Source organism: Ruditapes philippinarum, unplaced genomic scaffold, assembly GCF_026571515.1.
Source record: "Ruditapes philippinarum isolate M1 unplaced genomic scaffold, ASM2657151v2 ctg2098_1_1_1_1, whole genome shotgun sequence".
NCBI classification, from domain to species: Eukaryota; Metazoa; Mollusca; class Bivalvia; order Venerida; family Veneridae; genus Ruditapes; species Ruditapes philippinarum.
The window spans coordinates 19915-39186 of record NW_026860044.1 but is presented as its reverse complement, the minus strand read 5'-3'; the positions used below and the strand labels follow the sequence as shown (position 1 = coordinate 39186).

The window sequence follows — 19272 nt, the reverse complement described above, 5'->3', positions numbered from 1 at the left end:
ATTCTGGCCTACAAGTGAAATACTTTCTGAGCTATGCATGAACAAGTTGAAAAATTATTCGATAAATTAAAGTGAACCTGTAGTAGCCACTCCTACATTTGTATATTGTCTTTCTTATTTATATTTTTATCCCTGTAGGATATTAATTATGGAGTTAAATGATATATTATTTTATGTTTTGGCTGAATGAAATGAAAGAAAACATAAATACTTTTTGAGCTATGCATGAACAAGTTGAAAATTGTAAATTTATACTACTGTAAGTCAAGGGCAATAACTCAATAACAAAACTGAAAAAAATCCACATGAAAGTCCCAGGTTCATAGCTTCACAGTGATGTTAAATCATTATTCCTGTAATTTAGTGATGTTGATCATTATTCCTGTAAAGTACTCAAGCACTCAAGGAACAAATAACAACATAATGAAACGTTTTTTTACTAAGTCAAGGGAAATAACTCTACAAATACTGGATAAATCCACAAGCCAAATCCCAGGTGCAAAACTAAATATGCTGAGCAACCTTCCTGTAAGGTTTAATGACTCTATGTCAAATCCTTTTTGAGTTACATGTGACACAAGTTGAAAACTGCAAAATTTTTACCAATTCAAGGGCAATAACTCTAAAAAATCCTAAATAATTCCAAAGACGAAAATACCCAGATGCGCAACTACACATGCTGATCAACATTCCTGTAAAGTTTCAAGACTCTATAAAGTCAAATACTTTTTGAGTTACATGCGACACAAGTTGAAAATTGCCAAAATTTTACTAAGTCAAGGGCCATAACTCTCAAAATACTAAATCCAGACGAAAATACCCAGGTGCACAACTACACATAATGTTCAACATTCCTGTAAAGTTTCATTGCTCTAGGTCAAATACTTCTTGAGTAACATGCGACACAAGTTGAAATTGCAAAAATTCAATGGCAGTAACTCTGAAAATACTAAAAATATCCAGATGAAAATACCAAGGTGAACAACTACACTTGCTGATCAACATTACAGTAAAGTTTCATGCTCTAGGTGAAATACGGATGGACGGACAAGGGTAAATCTAAATGCCCGCCACTAAAGCGGGGGCACAAAAATAAATATTTTATCAGCCCACCTAACCTATCTGAACTGGAATGGGATGAGGGAGTAAATACAAAGATAATTTTAAGGCTTGCCTTGTTTGATTGAACAAGGATTTTATATAAAAATGCCCCTATGTCATTGGTCTAATAAACTAGATTGGACTACAAACAATTCATGGAATAATAACAACTAGATCTCCGCGAGTCGGATGTGTTGCCTTGTGAACAATATAGTTTAGGACAAATGGCCAAGACAAAAATGAATTTTGAACATTAACAAAGGGCAATAAAGTTAAAGCCACTAAGCAAAGCCAAAATTTAGACATTTAACCTTGAAGGTCAATGTCAATATGAATGAAGGCTAAGGTTAGACAGTACACCAAAATCTTTAAAAGTTATGAACAAGGTTCAATTTGCAGAAGGCAACGGCAGCAACCTCTATTTCTTTTTTCAAAAAAGAAAAAAAAAGAAAAGCTGAGCTAAAGTGAATGACATAGTACATGTTTATCAAAAATATAATTGAATAATACTTTTAACTTCATTACTACATTAAAGCTCATAGCAGCACTTATAGTTTAATAGATTAGATAATATTTTGCACTTTTATAAAAAGTAGTCATTTTTCTGACAAAATATTAAAAAAACAGACCTTGAGTCATGACAAATGAATCAAGAGAATTTTTTTTGAAACAAGATAGATACAGTGCCATATCTAAAAAAGATATTTCATAAAACTATCATGAATACCAGGTATTCAATGTCAGCTTAAATATGTTTGAATAGTTTGGGCAATCAGTGTAACACACTATTTATCATTCTTTTCCATAAAAAGTCAATCATATCTTGATTTATGTTCCTCATGAATGGCTCGGGTAGGCTTCGGGCTAACTTTGGGCCAAATATTTTGAAAGTCTGTGGGGGGTCATCTTCCTCTAACTTCTATTTTATATATCCCCTCCATGTCACTAATTCTCAGAGTTATAGCATCATGAAAAATGGTATAATGATACTTTTTCTTCTTCTTTAATTCATCCAGACTCGCTGAAGTCTGAAATGAGAAATTAACAAGCCTGTTATATTATATAACAAAATCATAAGTGTATACAATTCTCAAAATGCATTACATGTAATTATGTCCTCAAAAATTTATTAGTCAGGTTATTCAGAGACTGCAAAATCTCTTTTGATTGAAATAAATATTATATAGGCAATATAAATGCATAGTGATCACACTTTCAATAAAAATATCTTATAATTCACAGAGGCAGGAACATTTAATACTAAGATATTGCAGCATTTATATTCATATGCAAAAATGAAAAAAAAAAATGTTGAAAATCTATATGCCCAAAGAAGATAAAGCACAACATTTTATTTAGGCTTTGCCTCTTTATATGTTTGAAGAACTGAAATCTTTCTATTGAAATAAACAAAGAAACATGCTACATCCATATTAGACTCAGTACAGAGTACATCTATGTTGAACATTATTATAGTTCCAAACAATTCACTTTATTAACACAAACTGGACACTGTTTTCTTTCATTCTGTAAAATTGTGAAACATTACATGTTGGAGTTTTGTAAGTAGCATACCTAACAGATCCCCCTTGTTGGTGATGTATGGTCTATTTGCATGTATATTATAATCTATGGCTGCAAGAAGATTGTGCATCCTATAAACAGGTGGTGTGTAAGCAAATCTTTTGGTACAATTCATCAAGATGTGCTGTTGAAACCCCTACATGCCAGCTGTACTTCTAAAAATGAATACAAATAATGGAAAGATATTTTCATATAAATGATTTTAGTAAGGAAAAATCCTTTAACATTAACATATTCATAGGCTAGATATAATCTCTGTATGTAAATAATTATCTTTGAAAAGATTTTACACAGCTCTATCCTTCAATTGATAAGTGCAATAAAGGTGCCAATTAATTTATACATAATGGTTGTAGGTCATTTGCGTTAACATATAAAGGTGCTGTAAAACATTGAACATTCTATAATCAATAGACATATGAGCTTTGTATTAATCAGGACATATACTCCTTTCCAGTTAGGAAAATAAATCCTTTTAAAAAATTTCACTCCAAACTGCTAGCATATCTCAACAAAAATAGACATATCTCCTTTGCAGAATTAATGGTTCCAACATTGGAGCCATTGGCTTCAACTTTTTTGATTGGGCCAATCTGGTGGTGCAAACTAAAATTGCTCCAGAGGGAACCCTGTCAATATAAATTTCTTTTATTGTACCCTGATGAGAACATACCTGCAATTGAGATATTATGTCATCTTATTCAGAACACCAGCCAGATCTTTCAGACTATGTGCATCTTATTTCCTTTGCAGCCATGGTTTGTTCTGGTTTCTAATGGCATTGTACTAGGCATTGGTGTATTCCATCATCTGAAAACAGAATCCATTCATGCTCAATAACTATAAGATTGATGCAGACACTAAAATATATTATTCCCTGAAATGAAATATCAAGACAAAATAAGCATGCATAAAAAAATGGCAAAGAAGTCAGCCTTTAACAAGTTTTATGAAACTTACTAAGCATTTCACATTTATTTTACATATAAAATGCTTACCATAAACCTATGAAAGTATTACCATAAACCTATGAAGTATTCGGGGAATTTCCACATTATGCATCAAAACATCTTGCCATGCATTAATTTCTTGCAACAAATGACAATTATGTATTGCCTATCTAGAATTTTATCTAAATATCTCTTGAGCAACAGAATAATCATATAAAAATATCAAACATTCAAACAAAATCAAATATATAATAACTGTTTACTTACCATGAATAGTTTATTGTCTGTAGCAGTTTTATAACTAAACAGAAATGAATGGTTGTGTCTCAATTCAACTCCTAAAGGATTTTATTGGCTTTCTTTAGTGCTACCTGAAGATTAAACCATAACTTGCTTAAGATTTAGAAGAAAAAAAATCAATTGTGGAATTCCTTTTCATTTTTAGCGAAAATATTCTACATATTAAAGAATTGTATATATTCAGTCTTCACCAACATTTACTATAGGACATGAATCTGCCCTTGTTATGAACAACAAATACAGCAGCATTGCATGCAGTGATAACACCAGTCTATTAAAATTCTTAGTTTAAAAGGGATATAACTTAAAAAAATATTGCTTTCACAGTCATTGAATTTAAGATTTTGAATTCACTGGCCCCAATTCCAGTTTTGAATTTATTCTACTATATATTTAATTACATTTTCTTAAAATTTACACTGGCCCAAACTAATTTTCACTGGCCATGGGCCACCAGGCCAGTGCTAAATTCAATGACTGCTTTCATAAGAACATGTATGCTCCCCTGTTTAACAATTACACTTTGTCATGATAAGCAAGTCTTTCAAGTTTCATGTTGATACATTTCAAAATATTTAAATAATGCAATTGTATGCCAACATAGCAATCTGACATAGAATGTAAAAGCTTTGAAAAAAAAAAGCTAGAAATTAGTAATTCATGATGTTTGATTGTAACTAAGAAAGTATACTCCACTTTTGAGGAATCTGTAACTATTTTGTTGTATGGTCTGAGAATTGACTACATAACAGAATCCTTTCCAAAAACCATATATGAGCCGCGTCACGACAAAACCAACATAGTGCGTATGCGACCAGTATGGATCCAGACCAGCCTGCGCATCCGCGCAGTCTGATCAGGATCCATGCTGTTCGCTATCAGTTTCTCTACTTGTTATAGGGTTTGTAAGCGAACAACATGGATCCTGATCAGACTGCGCGGAAGAGCAGGCTGGTCTGGATCCATGCTGGTCACAAAACCATTATGTTGGTTTTGTCATGACGTGGCTCATATATATTTTTACACAAGTGGATTTAAGACCTATAATGACCCTCTATTATTTTTTCACCTCAGTGAACAATTACCTATAATAATATTATGGAGTCATACAAATATCAAACTCATCATTTAAGATGACACCAAAATCTTTCAATTGGACCAAAATTAACCATGTAATGCATTTTTTTTTTCTTCTTCTTCTAATACAGTATTATATGCCACTTAAAAAATGTCATTATTGTTTAATATTTAAATCATATGAATATCTGATCATGATATATATGGATCACATGTTGACATGTATATATCCATTAATTGGTTCAATAAACTAATAAAAAAACATGAATTATACATGTATAAGTAAATTATTTATGCAAGTATATAGTTATATAGCAATTTTGAAAGGTATTATTATAACCTGTCACTTTCGACAAAAATGGTGTACTTACTTTCCTCTGCATATGCACTGAAGTCCAGGTCATCTTTGATGTCCCTGGTAGTGGTATTGCAACACATGATGATGATGAAATTGATTTATTTCTGTAATTGAAAATATAGCATACTAGTACCATGGCCTAAAATCTTGGCTATTCAAACCAATTACAATACATGAATAGCTGCACTGCTTATAAGGAAGAAGGGTTGTCAATAAGAATTATCTAACGTTTCCAGCACAATTATGGTTATTGTCCATGATTATTTTTCAAATTGTGAAATGCTGAAATTTTACTGCAAAAATGATTCAAATATAAGACAAAAATATTGATTTTTGTGCGATTTTCCAGACAACATTTTATTTTTTCTTCTTTATTTCTTTGAAGATTCGACAACCCTGGATAGTAGATCAATATATCAGACTTACGGGCTTGTTATTGCTTAAATGTCGGTCAAGGTTGCCCGAAAGCAAAAAATATCTCAAAATCAAAGGACGTCACATTTATAGGACTACCCTTGATAGTTGAACATGCTTTTGAAGAAATGCCTGCTCTGCTAGTCAATAGTTCTAACCCTTTTTGAGACACATGTGGCTACTCTATTTTCACAGCATTGTAGTTACTATACAGTACAGCTTACAGTAAAAAAACAATAATTTGATTGGAAAATAAAAGTTATTCAAAAATATAATTTTGTTGTGTCTTAAATGATTCTTAAAAGATAATGATTGGCCATCTTAAACGATATTACAATGGTAACATACGCCATAAAATTGTAAAGGATTAGGCTCAGCCGACCTTTTATTTAACCTGTTAAACAATTTATTGGTACGAAAATTACAGTGAACGAAAAACTTGATTACACAGACGTGGACCTGCAAGCTTAATTTCTTTGTCATATGTCAAAACCATCCTAAAAGCTATAACACAATATCAGTGTTTATATATTTGTAGGTGAAATTTTTCTATAAGTAGATCTAAGACCAAGAAAAAATTAAATGCAAACAAAAACGATGATCACCTCACCTGTCAATCACATAACAACTTCACGGTCGCTTTTGGCTTTAATTACCCTTTTTAGAACTTTTCATCGCTTTGAATCACTACCGGAGTATATCCTTGATTGAATTAAATCACTGTTTCTTTCCACTTTTCGCTTTTTCCTTTTCGAATCTCAAAATTTATTTCTCGTATACGTGACACACCTTTCGTATTGTCCGCCATTATTTTGGTTTGGTAAATCATATCACGTGACTCAGATCCGAACATTTACGGAAATAATCGAAGGGCTTCCCGCCAAAATATAAATCTTATTTGACTAACCCAGTCAAATAAGAAAATGCATTTTTTAGAATGGTCAGAAATGTTACGGAGAGCGTTTCTAAGTTGTAAAACTTTGTCAATACTAGTTAAATAATGCATTTGATAACAATAAGGCGTTAATTTGACAATCTGTTATGATGAATTTGACCAGGAATATAACTTTAAGGAAAAAAATTACATTGATGAAGTTATTTATTTCTGGAGGACATATTTATTCAAAAAGTAATTTACAAACTTGACTAAATTTTTTTTTTGGATTGATCAAAATTTTTGCTTATTTCTGTCATAAAATGATGTGGGTATTTAACACTTACAACTATTAACACCAATTGATATAGTAATAAATGAAATAGTTCAAGTTTTAAACTCGGGAACTTCGTAGTTTTAAAAGTACCGAAACCTGTTTGTTCAATCTTTAAAAAAGAAGAAGAAAAAAAACCGTTTGTACTGATAAATTATGCAACTATATAATTACATTCTGTTTTGTATTATAATAGCAAAAGATCTAAGATAAAGTGTTGTGGCGTTAACTTTACGTAAAAAAAATAATCTAAGGAATGTATCGCATAATATAAATATATCGCTGTAGAAATATGGTAATAAACAATAATCTAAATATGGTAATAAACAATAATCTATAAAGTGTTGTTATGATAAATGCATAATACATGTACATGGAATACACTTTGCTTACATACTTTCTTTCGAGAAAAGCATTTCTATCTACCGGTTTATAATACGAAATGGCGACTGCTGAGCCTCGGTAAGTTCATAATTTTCATATATTTTAATCCAACTAGACCTAGCATATCATATGCACGGTAACTTTCTTCAAATATCAATACCAACTCCATTCTCCTACGTTTTATGTTTTTCGAGAACATTGTTTGAATTGTGTGAAAATTGCACATTCAGTTTTAGTAAATTACACAGGACGTTATAATTTGGTACCATAATGAATGAAAATGAGCATTCTTCCTTCTCTCAAATCACGAAATCAAACAGAATATTGACATCTTTTCTACTTGGAAGTCCATATTAAATGTTGTTGAAAGATCTGAAGTGTAAAATGTTCTTTGCAGATATATAGTAAGTAAAACTGGTAAGTAAGTCTGGTCAGTAAGTCACACAAAAAACAAAATAGTAACTAGTCTTTCACGCATAGCTTTCATGTACATTAAAATGAAATAAAAGTGTACATATATGTATATGTAAAGAGGAAATATGTATATGTAAAGAGGAAAAAACTTGTCCCAATTCATGATCACATATATAACTATTGTTTTCTAAAGAACGGATGCTTAATTAGTTGTTTTCAAAATATATCGGATAATCGGTGCATGTTTTAGGGCGCCGATGTCGCGAATTATGCGATATATACATTCCTTAGATTATTTTTTTGCGTAAAGTTAACGCCACAAAACTTTATCTTAGATCATAATCTTTTATATTATTTAAATTTAGGTTATGTTGTCGAATTTATCAGAAATAATATTTCATTAAATATGAAACAGATTGAGATGAAACTTTTAAACCAACAATGATTTAATGCATTGTAGATAGAAAAGGCTATTATGTTCATTACATGTTTGATAAATCTCTTTAAAAAGTTCTAATTTAGGAACCATTTGTAACTTAAATATATCAAAATAATGAACTTACCGACACTCAGCAGTCGCCATTTCCGTTTGTATTACTATTTTACCATTTAACATGAATTATGATGCCAGATGTGGAATCGCTATGAATGTGTTAAGATTTATTAATTGTTCATTTTCATGAGCATCGGCACATACAAGTTCACATATCAGACTTGGTCCCCTTTTGACTACTGTGATTACTGCTGCTCAGAGTGTTTCTGCTATTATGCCCAGGTGTAACTTTACACATTGCAAACAGCGCTTACAACAAGCCAAGTAAATTACCAAAATATGCAAGAATAGCCCTTACTGCGTTAGTAACGCTGTAGAAATATGGTAATAAATACAGTGTACCATAAAATCAGGCAAATATTGCACATAGCATGCAAATTATTGCATGAATCTTGAATTTTTTTACTTTTCTTAAAATCTTAGTAAATAATTCTCAAGTTTAATTTTTTGAAATATTTTTGTGTATCTGGAGGCATGCAGCTTTAAGGGATTAACTTGAAGTTAAAGTAATGCTTCTTTCCCTAGTCACAATGAATAGGGAAAGAAGCATTACCTTTACTTATATCATTTTTAACCAATATTCTCTTTTGAAACTTCCTACTCGTGCGGCTTGGTTTTGAAAAGGATGGAGACGAGGAAAAATGGGGAATGCCTGACTTTTGATGAAGTAAAAAGAGAGGGGTTCAGAAAACCGATCAGATTTGTCACATATAGCGCTGGAGCATTGCCTCGTCTTCAATAATAACCCTAGATACAACTCTGAAGATAACTGTAAAAAATCAAGGAGGTTTACCATTCCGATTCAGAAATATATACAAGTACACTATTAATTTAAAAAAGGGCACTATAAACAATAATATAGCCAGACAAAAAAAAAGAGATTGGTTTCAAATTCATTAATTAGACACGACGTCCAGAAATCATATAATGCAAATGTTCTCTTCTTTTGAATCTATATATCATGTTGTTTATAAAACAGGTTCTTATAATGAATTAATGCATTGCAGATAGAAAAAAGTTAATCTATTCACTACAAGCTTGTTAAATCTCTTTAATTAAATCAGCTGCTCAGAAGTCTTCAAACCTAAGAAGTGGTTGATTGTACTTGTCTTAGGTGTTTTCAATAAGTTATCTTAACTTATTGCAATATCCATCGCAACATTTCGGCCCTTTCCGTCAATATTCGGTGCACAGAACGGTTACAATATTTTGATAAAATCTAAACATGTTCAATGTACTGTACATGTACAAGTTACCTAAATAAAGTAAAATACGAGTAGATATAAAAGTAAACTGTAAGTGATTAAAAAACACAACAAAAACAGAAACACAGGCACCGCAAAACCCATAAATTGGTGCTTGGAAGACATATAATGTGAGTGAACTTCTTGAAAAGAAAATAGCCGTGCTCTAGAAACACTCATTTTAAAGCAGATGTTCGCATCGGTTGATACAGACAGAGACACCCGAAAGTCCGTGAAAACTTTAGGTACAAAATTGGTTTATTAAGAAAAATCTCTAAATATGTTAACAAATACCGGTTGTTAACGAACTTTTCTGAATGCATCAAATACACAGTCACACACAATCTAGTGAATAAACGGGTATATACCCTTAAGTTAAAATATCAAATCACACAAGCTACACCAGAATACGATCATAAAGGAAAGTATAAATCTTTTATTTCAAAACGAAGGATTTACATTATTTATTCAAGGTTCAGTCGGGATTACAGGTGAACATTTTCTTCAAACTAACAAAGAAAACCAGTTTTATGAGGTATATTTTATCACTGCATATTTTATCTTTCAAATATTTCATATTATTTTGGTTTATTATGGTCACATAGTTTATAAGATCGGTTAAATGTAACAAGGAAATTTGAGAAACCTGGAATAAAGATTATTTGAAATTTTGTCATAATAAGTTGAAAAAATCAAAGTACGTTCAACCGTTTCTCTATCTTAAACATGTATAATGATTAACTATTCATTTCACTCAATGTACGTTTAACCATTATTCTAGTCTTGTAACTTAAGTATTTATTAATCATTTTTTAGTATATATATACATGTATATATGAAAGGGAGAAAGTTATGATCAGGAAATTATACAGAGAAAAATCACACGAAAAATCGGCATGCCGCAGCCGGGACTCGAACCACGAAAAAATATTTGGCTCTTAAACTCCTGCAGTCTGAAAAGCCTTTATGCCGTTGGCTAACTGTTAACATTTTCATCTTGATATTCCAAAAATTGATAGTGAAGAGTTTCAAAAAAAAGAGAAGATTTTCAAGTGCATTACAGAACTTCAGCTGGTAACAAAGGGTGAAAGCTTCATAATGTAAAATCTGTTTATACATTTATTAATTTTACAAACAGACAATGGTGTTACACTACTTAAGTAATTTTACCAGTTAAATTCATTATTCGGACACTTTCCTATTTATAGTTTAAAGGTCCATTATCCCCTCTGAAATTCTTTTATTTTCGTTGCTCAATTTTTTTTATTTTTCGTGTCCTGTTTTAGTTTCTAAAAAGGGGTTAATGCATCTCTGTTGTGTCAAACATATTTGTTGCTTTTTTCACTGTACATATTTGATTATTTTTCCTATTTTCAAAGATGTTTGCCTATTTATAATGTGCTAGATGTAGTGGTATTTATTATGAATTAAAGATGATTAAAACATGTTATTATATTTGGTATATGGTATATTTTCAACTTCAATATCATCATTTTACTTTGAATATACAATTGAAAACTTACATTCCGTTACCCACATGGTTAGTTGGTTAACATTTCTTTGTTTTATTATTTTTTATATCAAAGGCCAGTAACTGTCCAACAATTAGTTGTCAAAAATTTGCATTTTAGTCAGGTGATAAATCATGCCAGATTAATGCACAGAGAGGTGTTTGGAGGGTGGAGCATATAGATGTGCTCTTGTACATCTGACCCGCTGTCATACTATGCGTGTATAGACTAAATATATAATTGTTGAAAGGGGGGGGGGGGGCATTTCTAGTTTCTTACAAGCTGCCATTTGACAACACTTGATGATGTACCTTAAAACCCAAAACAAAATAAATTAAAATTTAAATTTTTCTGGTGGTATAAAATATCTCTTGATTTTTATGATGTTTAAAAAATGTTTAAAAGATTCATTATTAGGAAAGAAATAAAAAACAATGTGTTACATGATTCATTGGGGTGTTGGTACCTTTCTGTGAAAAATGCTATCTCAACTAGCTGCTTAGAAAGTAGACTCGTAGGACCAAAACACTGTTTTCGTGATTTTACGTGATGATACATTTTGGACTGGATGATATTTTTCAGGAAGATATGTTGGACACTTGAGGGCAGACAGCTGTTTCAGAAGAACCTGAGGATTATTTCTTCTTCTTCTTCTTCTCGTTCACCGCTACAACCTCAGGCCGGTCACATCGATGAAGGTTGCAGTCTTCTGCAGTTCCTCCATTGCGCCGTGTAGTTTCGTTTGTATCCCGGTCTCCACTGGCCACACCGCTCTTCTCTGTTGTTCCAGGAGAGGACATCGTTGTAGGAGATGTTCAGCTGTTTGGTTGTCACGGCCACAGGAGCACTTGGGAGAGGCAGCTAGTTTTATTTTGTACATATGTGCGTTCAGCCTGTTATGACCTGTGCGGAGCCTAAAGATAATTACTTGCTCCTTCCTGTCCAGGTAGTGGTAGTCATCCTTGATTGACTGGCACCTCATTGCTGCTTTGATTGTTGTTGTCCTCTCCTTGTAGCTGATGTGGTTCATGTGCTGATCACCTTCAGCTCCTAGCTTTGCCAGTTTATCAGCCTTTTCATTTCCAGGGATGCCGCAATGTGCGGGGATCCACTGGAGTGCTATTTGTCTGGTTTGTGACATGCGAGATAGCACCTCTGATAGTTCAGGCAGCTGATGGTGTTCTAGGGCCTGTAGTACCGACAGAGCATCCGTTAATATGACGATCTGCGGGCAGTCCTCTGGAGACTCTTCAATCACTTTCAGAGCTGTCATGATGGCTTCATACTCTGCTTTGTAGTTGGTACAGTATTTCCCCATTGCTACACTAACTGTGTCACTTTTACCATTGGTATGCTGGATGTAGATTCCAGCTCCCCCATCTTTTATAGCTGCTGTAGCTGAGCCATCTGTATAGATATGAGTCCATGACTCTTGGGGGTACTCATCAGCTATCATTGCGAGTGTGAGTGCTTTTTTGGTGACATCATCTTTTGTACTTGGATGGAGTAGTGGCACAGTCGTATTAATATGTGTGTTGGACAGTTCTTTAATCCATGGGGTTGGCAGGTCAGATTTATCAAGTGGTATAATAGAAGGTCCAAGTTTTCCAGCATAAGTTCTATTCAGTTTCTTGGCCTCGTGTACAAAGCTATCTCTGCGCAGACGATTCTTTGTCAGTCCTTGTAACTTTTTGTTCATTGGGTGGTCTGGCAGGAACTCATATTTGCTGGCTTGTACAAGTGCTTTGGCATCTCTTCTATGACTTAGTGGTGGAATGGTGGTAAGGTTTTCCATAGCCTTGATTGGAGTGGATTTCATTGCTCCTGTTATAACTCGTAAGGCTTGGTTTTGGACCTTGTCGAGCACATTCTGGTTTGTCTTTGACATAGTTATCCAAGCTGAGGATCCATATTCTAGATGGGGCCTAATTGTGCCTTGGTATACTGTCTTTAGTATCTCCTCATTTGCTCCCCAGTTGGTGCCTGCCAGTTTCCGGAGTATAGCTAGCTTTTTCCGGGCCTTGGTTTCAGCATGTGCTACATGGGGCTTCCATGTCAGCCGTTTGTCAAAGGTCACACCGGGGTAGGTAGCCTCTTCCACTTCAATAAGAGTTGTGCCACTGACTTTGATGGTTCCAGCTTTCTGTTTTGGTGACAGTGTGAACAGTGTGGTACATGATTTATCTGTATTCACCTTTACACACCACTCATCTGCCCATGCTGATAGCTGGTCGGCAGCTTGTTGCATCCTGTAGGTTGCAGTGGTGGCATGTTCTTCTGAACACCATAGGACAAGGTCATCTGCATAGAGTGCTGCTTTAATACCTCTTGGTAGATCGGACACCAGATCATTTATGAAGATGAGAAAGAGAGTGGGCGACAGGACACCACCTTGAGGAACACCATGTCTCTGTAGGAACTTTCGGCTGGTGGCCCCGTCGGTACTGACTCGTGCTCTTCTGTTAAACAGAAACGACTTGACCCACTTGTACATTGTGCCTCCAATGCCATTCCTCTGTAGCTTGACCAGCAGACCGTCTGTCCATACCTTGTCAAATGCTCTCTGGAGGTCGATCCATGTGACTAGGGTGACCTTCTTTTCTTGAAAAGCATCCTCAATTTCTTGGGCAAGGTATGTTGTTTGGTCTTCAGTTGACCTGAACTGCCTGAAGCCAGCCTGTTGGTTAGCCAGAAGTTGGTTGTATTCCAGATACCACTTAAGACGCTGGTTTACAATCCTCTTCATTGTCTTACATACAACACTGGTGAGACTGATGGGGCGATAGCTTGATGCCTTATTTCGATCCTTGCCTGCTTTATGAATGGGGATCATGGTCGCCTCTCTCAATATCTGTGGGAGTTGTCCTTCTCTCCAGGTGAGATTGTATATTTCCAGGAGTTTGCCCGTTGCAAGGCAGCCCAAGTGTATGAGCATCTCATTTGTGATGCCATCTGGACCTGGTGACTTCTTAGTTTTGAGCTGACGTAGAGCAGCATGAAGTTCACTAAGGGTGAGGGCCTTCTCGATGACTTCCTCCTTGGCTTTTCCTGTTGTCCTCTCTCCTTCCTCTCTTCTGACCTCTCTCAATCTTTCCCTGCTGATGTGGATGTTGCTTACTTCCTCATACTTGTCAGCGAATTTGTTTGCTGCCTGTTTGCCTGTCAGCAGGGAATCACCCTCTATCAACGTAGTTGTGCCTCTTTCACTACCTGCTTCATCATTCATCTGCTTGGTGAGCTTCCACACAGCTTAGTGCCGTCCTTTTCTAGGTTTAGAGACGCTGTTTTCTCTCTCCAGGATGTTCGCCTGGCCTGAATCTTTGCTTTGAGGAACTTGGCCTTAGCTTTTTGCAGATTGTTGTTGTTTTCAAGGGATGGGTTAGATTCTGCCTCCCTCCTGGCTTCTGATAGACTGTTCTGGAGTCCTTCCAAGTCCTCATTCCAGTATGGCTTATAATTCTTCCTGGCACCCCGTGGTATGCACTTATAGGCAGCTTTAAGAGTGGCAGCGTTGAAGTCCTTAATGACTCTATTGGCGTCTCTGCCATCTACTCTAATGTCTCTGCAGAGATCATCAGTGAGTTGCCTGTATGATCTCCAGTCTGCCTTTTTGTAGTTCCATCGAGGGAAATTGGACTCTGTTCTGACCTTGCACTGTACGGCGAGATAAAACTGGGCGGTGGTCGCTTCCACCTAATTGTTCACCTACTTCCCTGGTGACATTGCTGTGAATGTCTTCTGTACAGAAGGCCAGATCAGGTGTGGATGTGGAATGCCAACGTCTGGAGTAGAATGTTGGATGGTCGTCAGGGTCATTTATCAGGATCAGGTTATGCTCATCCTGCCAGGTCTCAACCTCCTCTCCGCGCCTGTCCATATGGTCATATCCCCAGCTCTGGGAATGGCTGTTGAAGTCACCAACAACAAGGTAATTGTGTCATCTGGATCGATAGTGTCCAAGGATAGAGCTCTGTCATTTGGTGAGTAGAGGTTTACAACATGTATCACCCTATCGCTCAGTCTAAGGCACAAAACTTGATACTCAGAGTCATCCATGTGCTTTCTGGTTTGGGTGGCCCCAATGTTGTTTCTGACCAGTGTTAGGATTCCTCCTTTGCTTCTGCCTTTCCTGTCACAACGGAAACACTGATAGCCTCTAACCTTGAAGGATTTTGGTTCCTGAAGGTGAGTCTCTTGGATACAGCAGATTTGTATGTTCCTTTCATGCAGGATATGTTCCAGCTCTGCCTTCTTGTTGTAGAGCCCTTCTGCATTCCAATGCATAACATTTAGTTGTTGTTGCTTAGGTTTCTTTGTGCGGCCAGTAGTTGTTCTTCCTCGTCCTCTGGCTATAGAACGAGGTGTGTGACCTCCAGTAGCTTTGGGTGGACTCTGTCGAGGCACAGAGCCCGGCACTGCTCCTCCCTGGAGGGACCTCAAAGAGGCAGCGCCACATCGATGTACTTGGTTAGACATTGTAGATAAAGGTGTAAAGTGCATAATACCGTGGTTCGTTAGAAAGCGCAATATAGGCCCGGTATATCTGACTTCAGCTCTCTGGGTGTTCTGTAGGGGTTACCCCAACCCTAAGCCCTTCCCATGAATGTGTGTAGCCGCAAGGCAGCGGAGGAATCAGAGTTTTCCTTCTCATTAGAGTGGTTGACTGACGAGCCCATTCTGCCCGAAGCAAGCGGTTATGGCGCCACAGGACCGCCTTCGCCCCTTCTCCTGTCAGTGGTAGCAGTTCCGCCGGACTAGAGACTAGCCACACGTGCAGGCCAGGAGCTGGACTTGGTTGACAGAGGCTATATTTTACGCAAAACCATTGGGAACTTTTTGTAGGTAATGGGAGCTCATCCCCATTGCCACCCCCGGTGATATCAACCTTGGAACCAAGAGGATTATTTTGATACGGAATCACAGGGGAATATGGTGACGAGGGGGAACAGTGGGACAGAGAAGCAAGAAAACTTTATGAGTGGACCCAAGAACTTTCCTAATGATGATTTAGTTGGCAGTTGGCACTCCAAAAACTCATCCTGATATACAAAATAAAGTTAATTGTGGACAAATCTTCTGTGATTGATTATTTAACCTGTATCCCTAGAGTGATCTGTGGATATATTTTTCAGATAAATCTACATAAAATTTGTAAAAAGTGGAAACGGGGCCTGATTTAAAATGGTACTTTAATTATGAAAATATAATTGATCAATGGTGATTAAATTTGAACTAGTAGAGTGATCTCTGCAAATATTTTCTACACAAATGAACTTTGTTTGGAGTAGAAAGAGAACCATTTTTTAAAAACGATAATAGTATTCTGAAATTATGCTTGATATTTTTTCATTTTTTATTGATTTAATTAGTACATTTTTAGACATACATATGTTTACATGACAATACTGTAGTGGTACTGTTGCTTATTAATGACGCTTGAATAAATCTTGTGATATTTTTTTTTATATACATTATATGTTATATATTTCCTAATAATGTAATGGGAAATACGTAAGTATTTATTTTAATGAAGTTATTTAATCGCATTTATAGTAAGCAAATTAAATTTTAGTGGTGAGAAAATAATCATTTTGACTAGACTGGTGACGGATTATAAATTGTAACAGTTAATTTATTTGCAAAAAAAAATCAATATATTTTAGGCTCATGCTTTCAACCTTTAACACCTTTGTCCTGTTATCCTGCTTTATTTGTGTAATGGTTCTGTTTTAATTTTGGAATACTTCATTATTTCTTAAAGGGATTTCAAGTTTAATGATACTTGAAGCTTTGTTCAGGACATCCTTACATGGATACATAATTGTTCAAATCCTGTGCGTTACAAAGTATAGCTGTTCTACGCTTGGTTTTGATTGTAAAGGAACAATTTTTGGAAGCCTTTCTAAAAGTTATCAAGTCTATGCCCCTTGCCCACGCAAAAAACTGGGTTTGTTGTTTTTATGAAATTAAGGTTATGGAAGCTCTGATCTATAGACTTTAAATTTGCAATTATTGTTGAGTCTTTGCTAAATAAAGAAAACTAAATTAAGCTTTTAAAAATAAATATCATGAAGGGGAAACTGTTTTTGGTGTTACTTGGAATAACAAACAAACATTTTTGTCTTGATGGGGAAACATCTTAAACTGACAAAGCATTTTATTTGGTGTAAAGTAAATCACATGACAAAAATATATCTACTTAATTTGTCAATATTGTTTGGCGTGCAAATAAAATATTCAATTGCCTGTATCATATTGCAAATTATTTTTAACATTGAAGTAATCTTTTTGAAAGTATTAATATTTTACAATCCGTATACTCTGAATTCGTTGAACAACATCTAAAATGGAAAGGAAGCCAAGAAAAATACATAAACTTTTAACAAGAGTGAACTATTGGAAAGATGTTCCATATTTGTCCTGCAAATTTTTAGAAATATTAATATTCCAAAAATGTCAAATTTCCAGAAATATCAATATTTGCAGAAATATCATGCTGTATCAGGGATGTTGTTTAAGATTGAAAAATATTGTTTTGTTATGCATTTATATATACCTTGATTTATATCACATATTGTTTTATAAAAATGGGAAAATAAATTTGTTTTATATAAAGTATAATCTTCTTAATGTGTTTCACAAGATAATTGACCTGCACTGTCCGGGAATCGAACATAGGGCGTCTGATTCACAGTCCAATGCTCTACCAACTTAGTTCTACCAATTGAGCTGAACTGTAACTGGTTAGGCATATCATAGAAAATAGAATTTGAAGAACCATACATATTTGTATCTTAATTATTTCTTCATGTTAAACTACAGAATATAATTATCATTTCCTAAATTAGAATGATGTTCATTTGAACACATATTTTATTTTGAAGTACTATTTTTAACAACTATGCTCTTTTAAAGTGCTGTCTCATGAATGCTATTTCATCTGTAATTTTCCGAACCTTTTTCACCAATCGCCGACTAGATTGAGTTCAATGACCTTTCTCACAAAATCATGCCCCACAAAATCGTGCTCTGTTAATGCCTATTCAAAAGATTCAAAAGAAAAATATTGTTTGAGTCATTTCTTAGCAACAACTGTTCTGAATTCCTCTGAATTTCATAGGAAGCTGTTGTGTTAACTAACTTCAGCTGTGCATTTTAGTGCCAATATCAGGTTCATTGATTCAAATACAAAGTTATAGTTGACAACGATAGATATGCAATGTGCAATAATCATAACTCTGTCCAGTTTAATTTTTTAGTTATCTCCATTTTATATATCTGATTACGTCCCCTTCAACACTGACACGTCCCCTTCAACACTGACACGCTCTCACTTATGTAGTAACAGTTATTCTTATGTTTTAACCTCTCTTTCTTACTACACATAGTTCGCCTTAAATATTGTTATTTCGTCTAAAATATATCGTGTCTTCGTAATGGCGCTCTCAAAAGTCAGTTTCAGTTTCTATTAAACCAAGGCATATAATATGCAACTGGTTATAACAAACAAACAAATAGTAATTGGTAATAGGTGATTCATTGTTCTAAACTTACATAATATTTGCCTATGTCAAATGGAAGTACATCTAGATATTTTTCAAAAGAAGTTTACATGCCTTATTTTCCTTCGCATTAATAATTTTACTCCAGAAACACAAAACTCTTGCTTTCACTTGTAAGACTAATGTTAATATGCCTAACTCACCATAAACCATACAATTAGGTGTAGAAGCTTTCAAATTCAAAATAAATTTACAAAAATACAACTGAAGTTTCTCTAGAATTTGAATTCGAATCCCCAAACTTCACTTCCATAAAGAAGGATAGGTACAACCATCGAGTTAAATAAAATGTAGTTGCAAAGAAATTGGTAGACATAATTTACGGGACTTTTGAATCACAGTAAACATTGCTCTTCTATCATTATCAACAAGATTTATTTTATATAAAAAAATACCATTATAACTCGAAGGCGAATCCACGATAAGTGAGCATATTATCGTGTTTTCGTGTTTCCCCCCTATGACTTTTGAGGGGTGAAGACAAAAAATGGCAGAAATCAGCCACCATACTAAACAAGTCTGTCTCTTAATTGAGGAATAACCAAAACACTTGTGTTGTAAGACATGTTTATTTGTAATTCTACTCAAATAAAAAATATACAAAGTACACTA

General features: G+C 34.7%; 2 protein-coding genes and 1 long non-coding RNA gene across 3 annotated transcripts in view; 1 reads left to right on the top strand and 2 right to left on the bottom strand.

Annotated features, from left to right (window-relative positions):
- The window catches only part of LOC132758698 (uncharacterized protein CXorf58-like), a 77795-nt gene that overhangs the window by 41424 nt on the left and 17099 nt on the right, over positions 1-19272 (top strand). The window lies entirely within an intron of this gene.
- Positions 1-19272, bottom strand: part of LOC132758696 (uncharacterized) — a 38690-nt gene that overhangs the window by 6834 nt on the left and 12584 nt on the right. The window lies entirely within an intron of this gene.
- LOC132758709 (uncharacterized) lies at positions 1874-3490 on the bottom strand. Its single transcript, XR_009629614.1, has 3 exons — positions 3359-3490; positions 2677-2840; positions 1874-2129 (listed from the first exon to the last, which is right to left on the bottom strand). It is a non-coding gene; the product is annotated as an uncharacterized LOC132758709 (long non-coding RNA).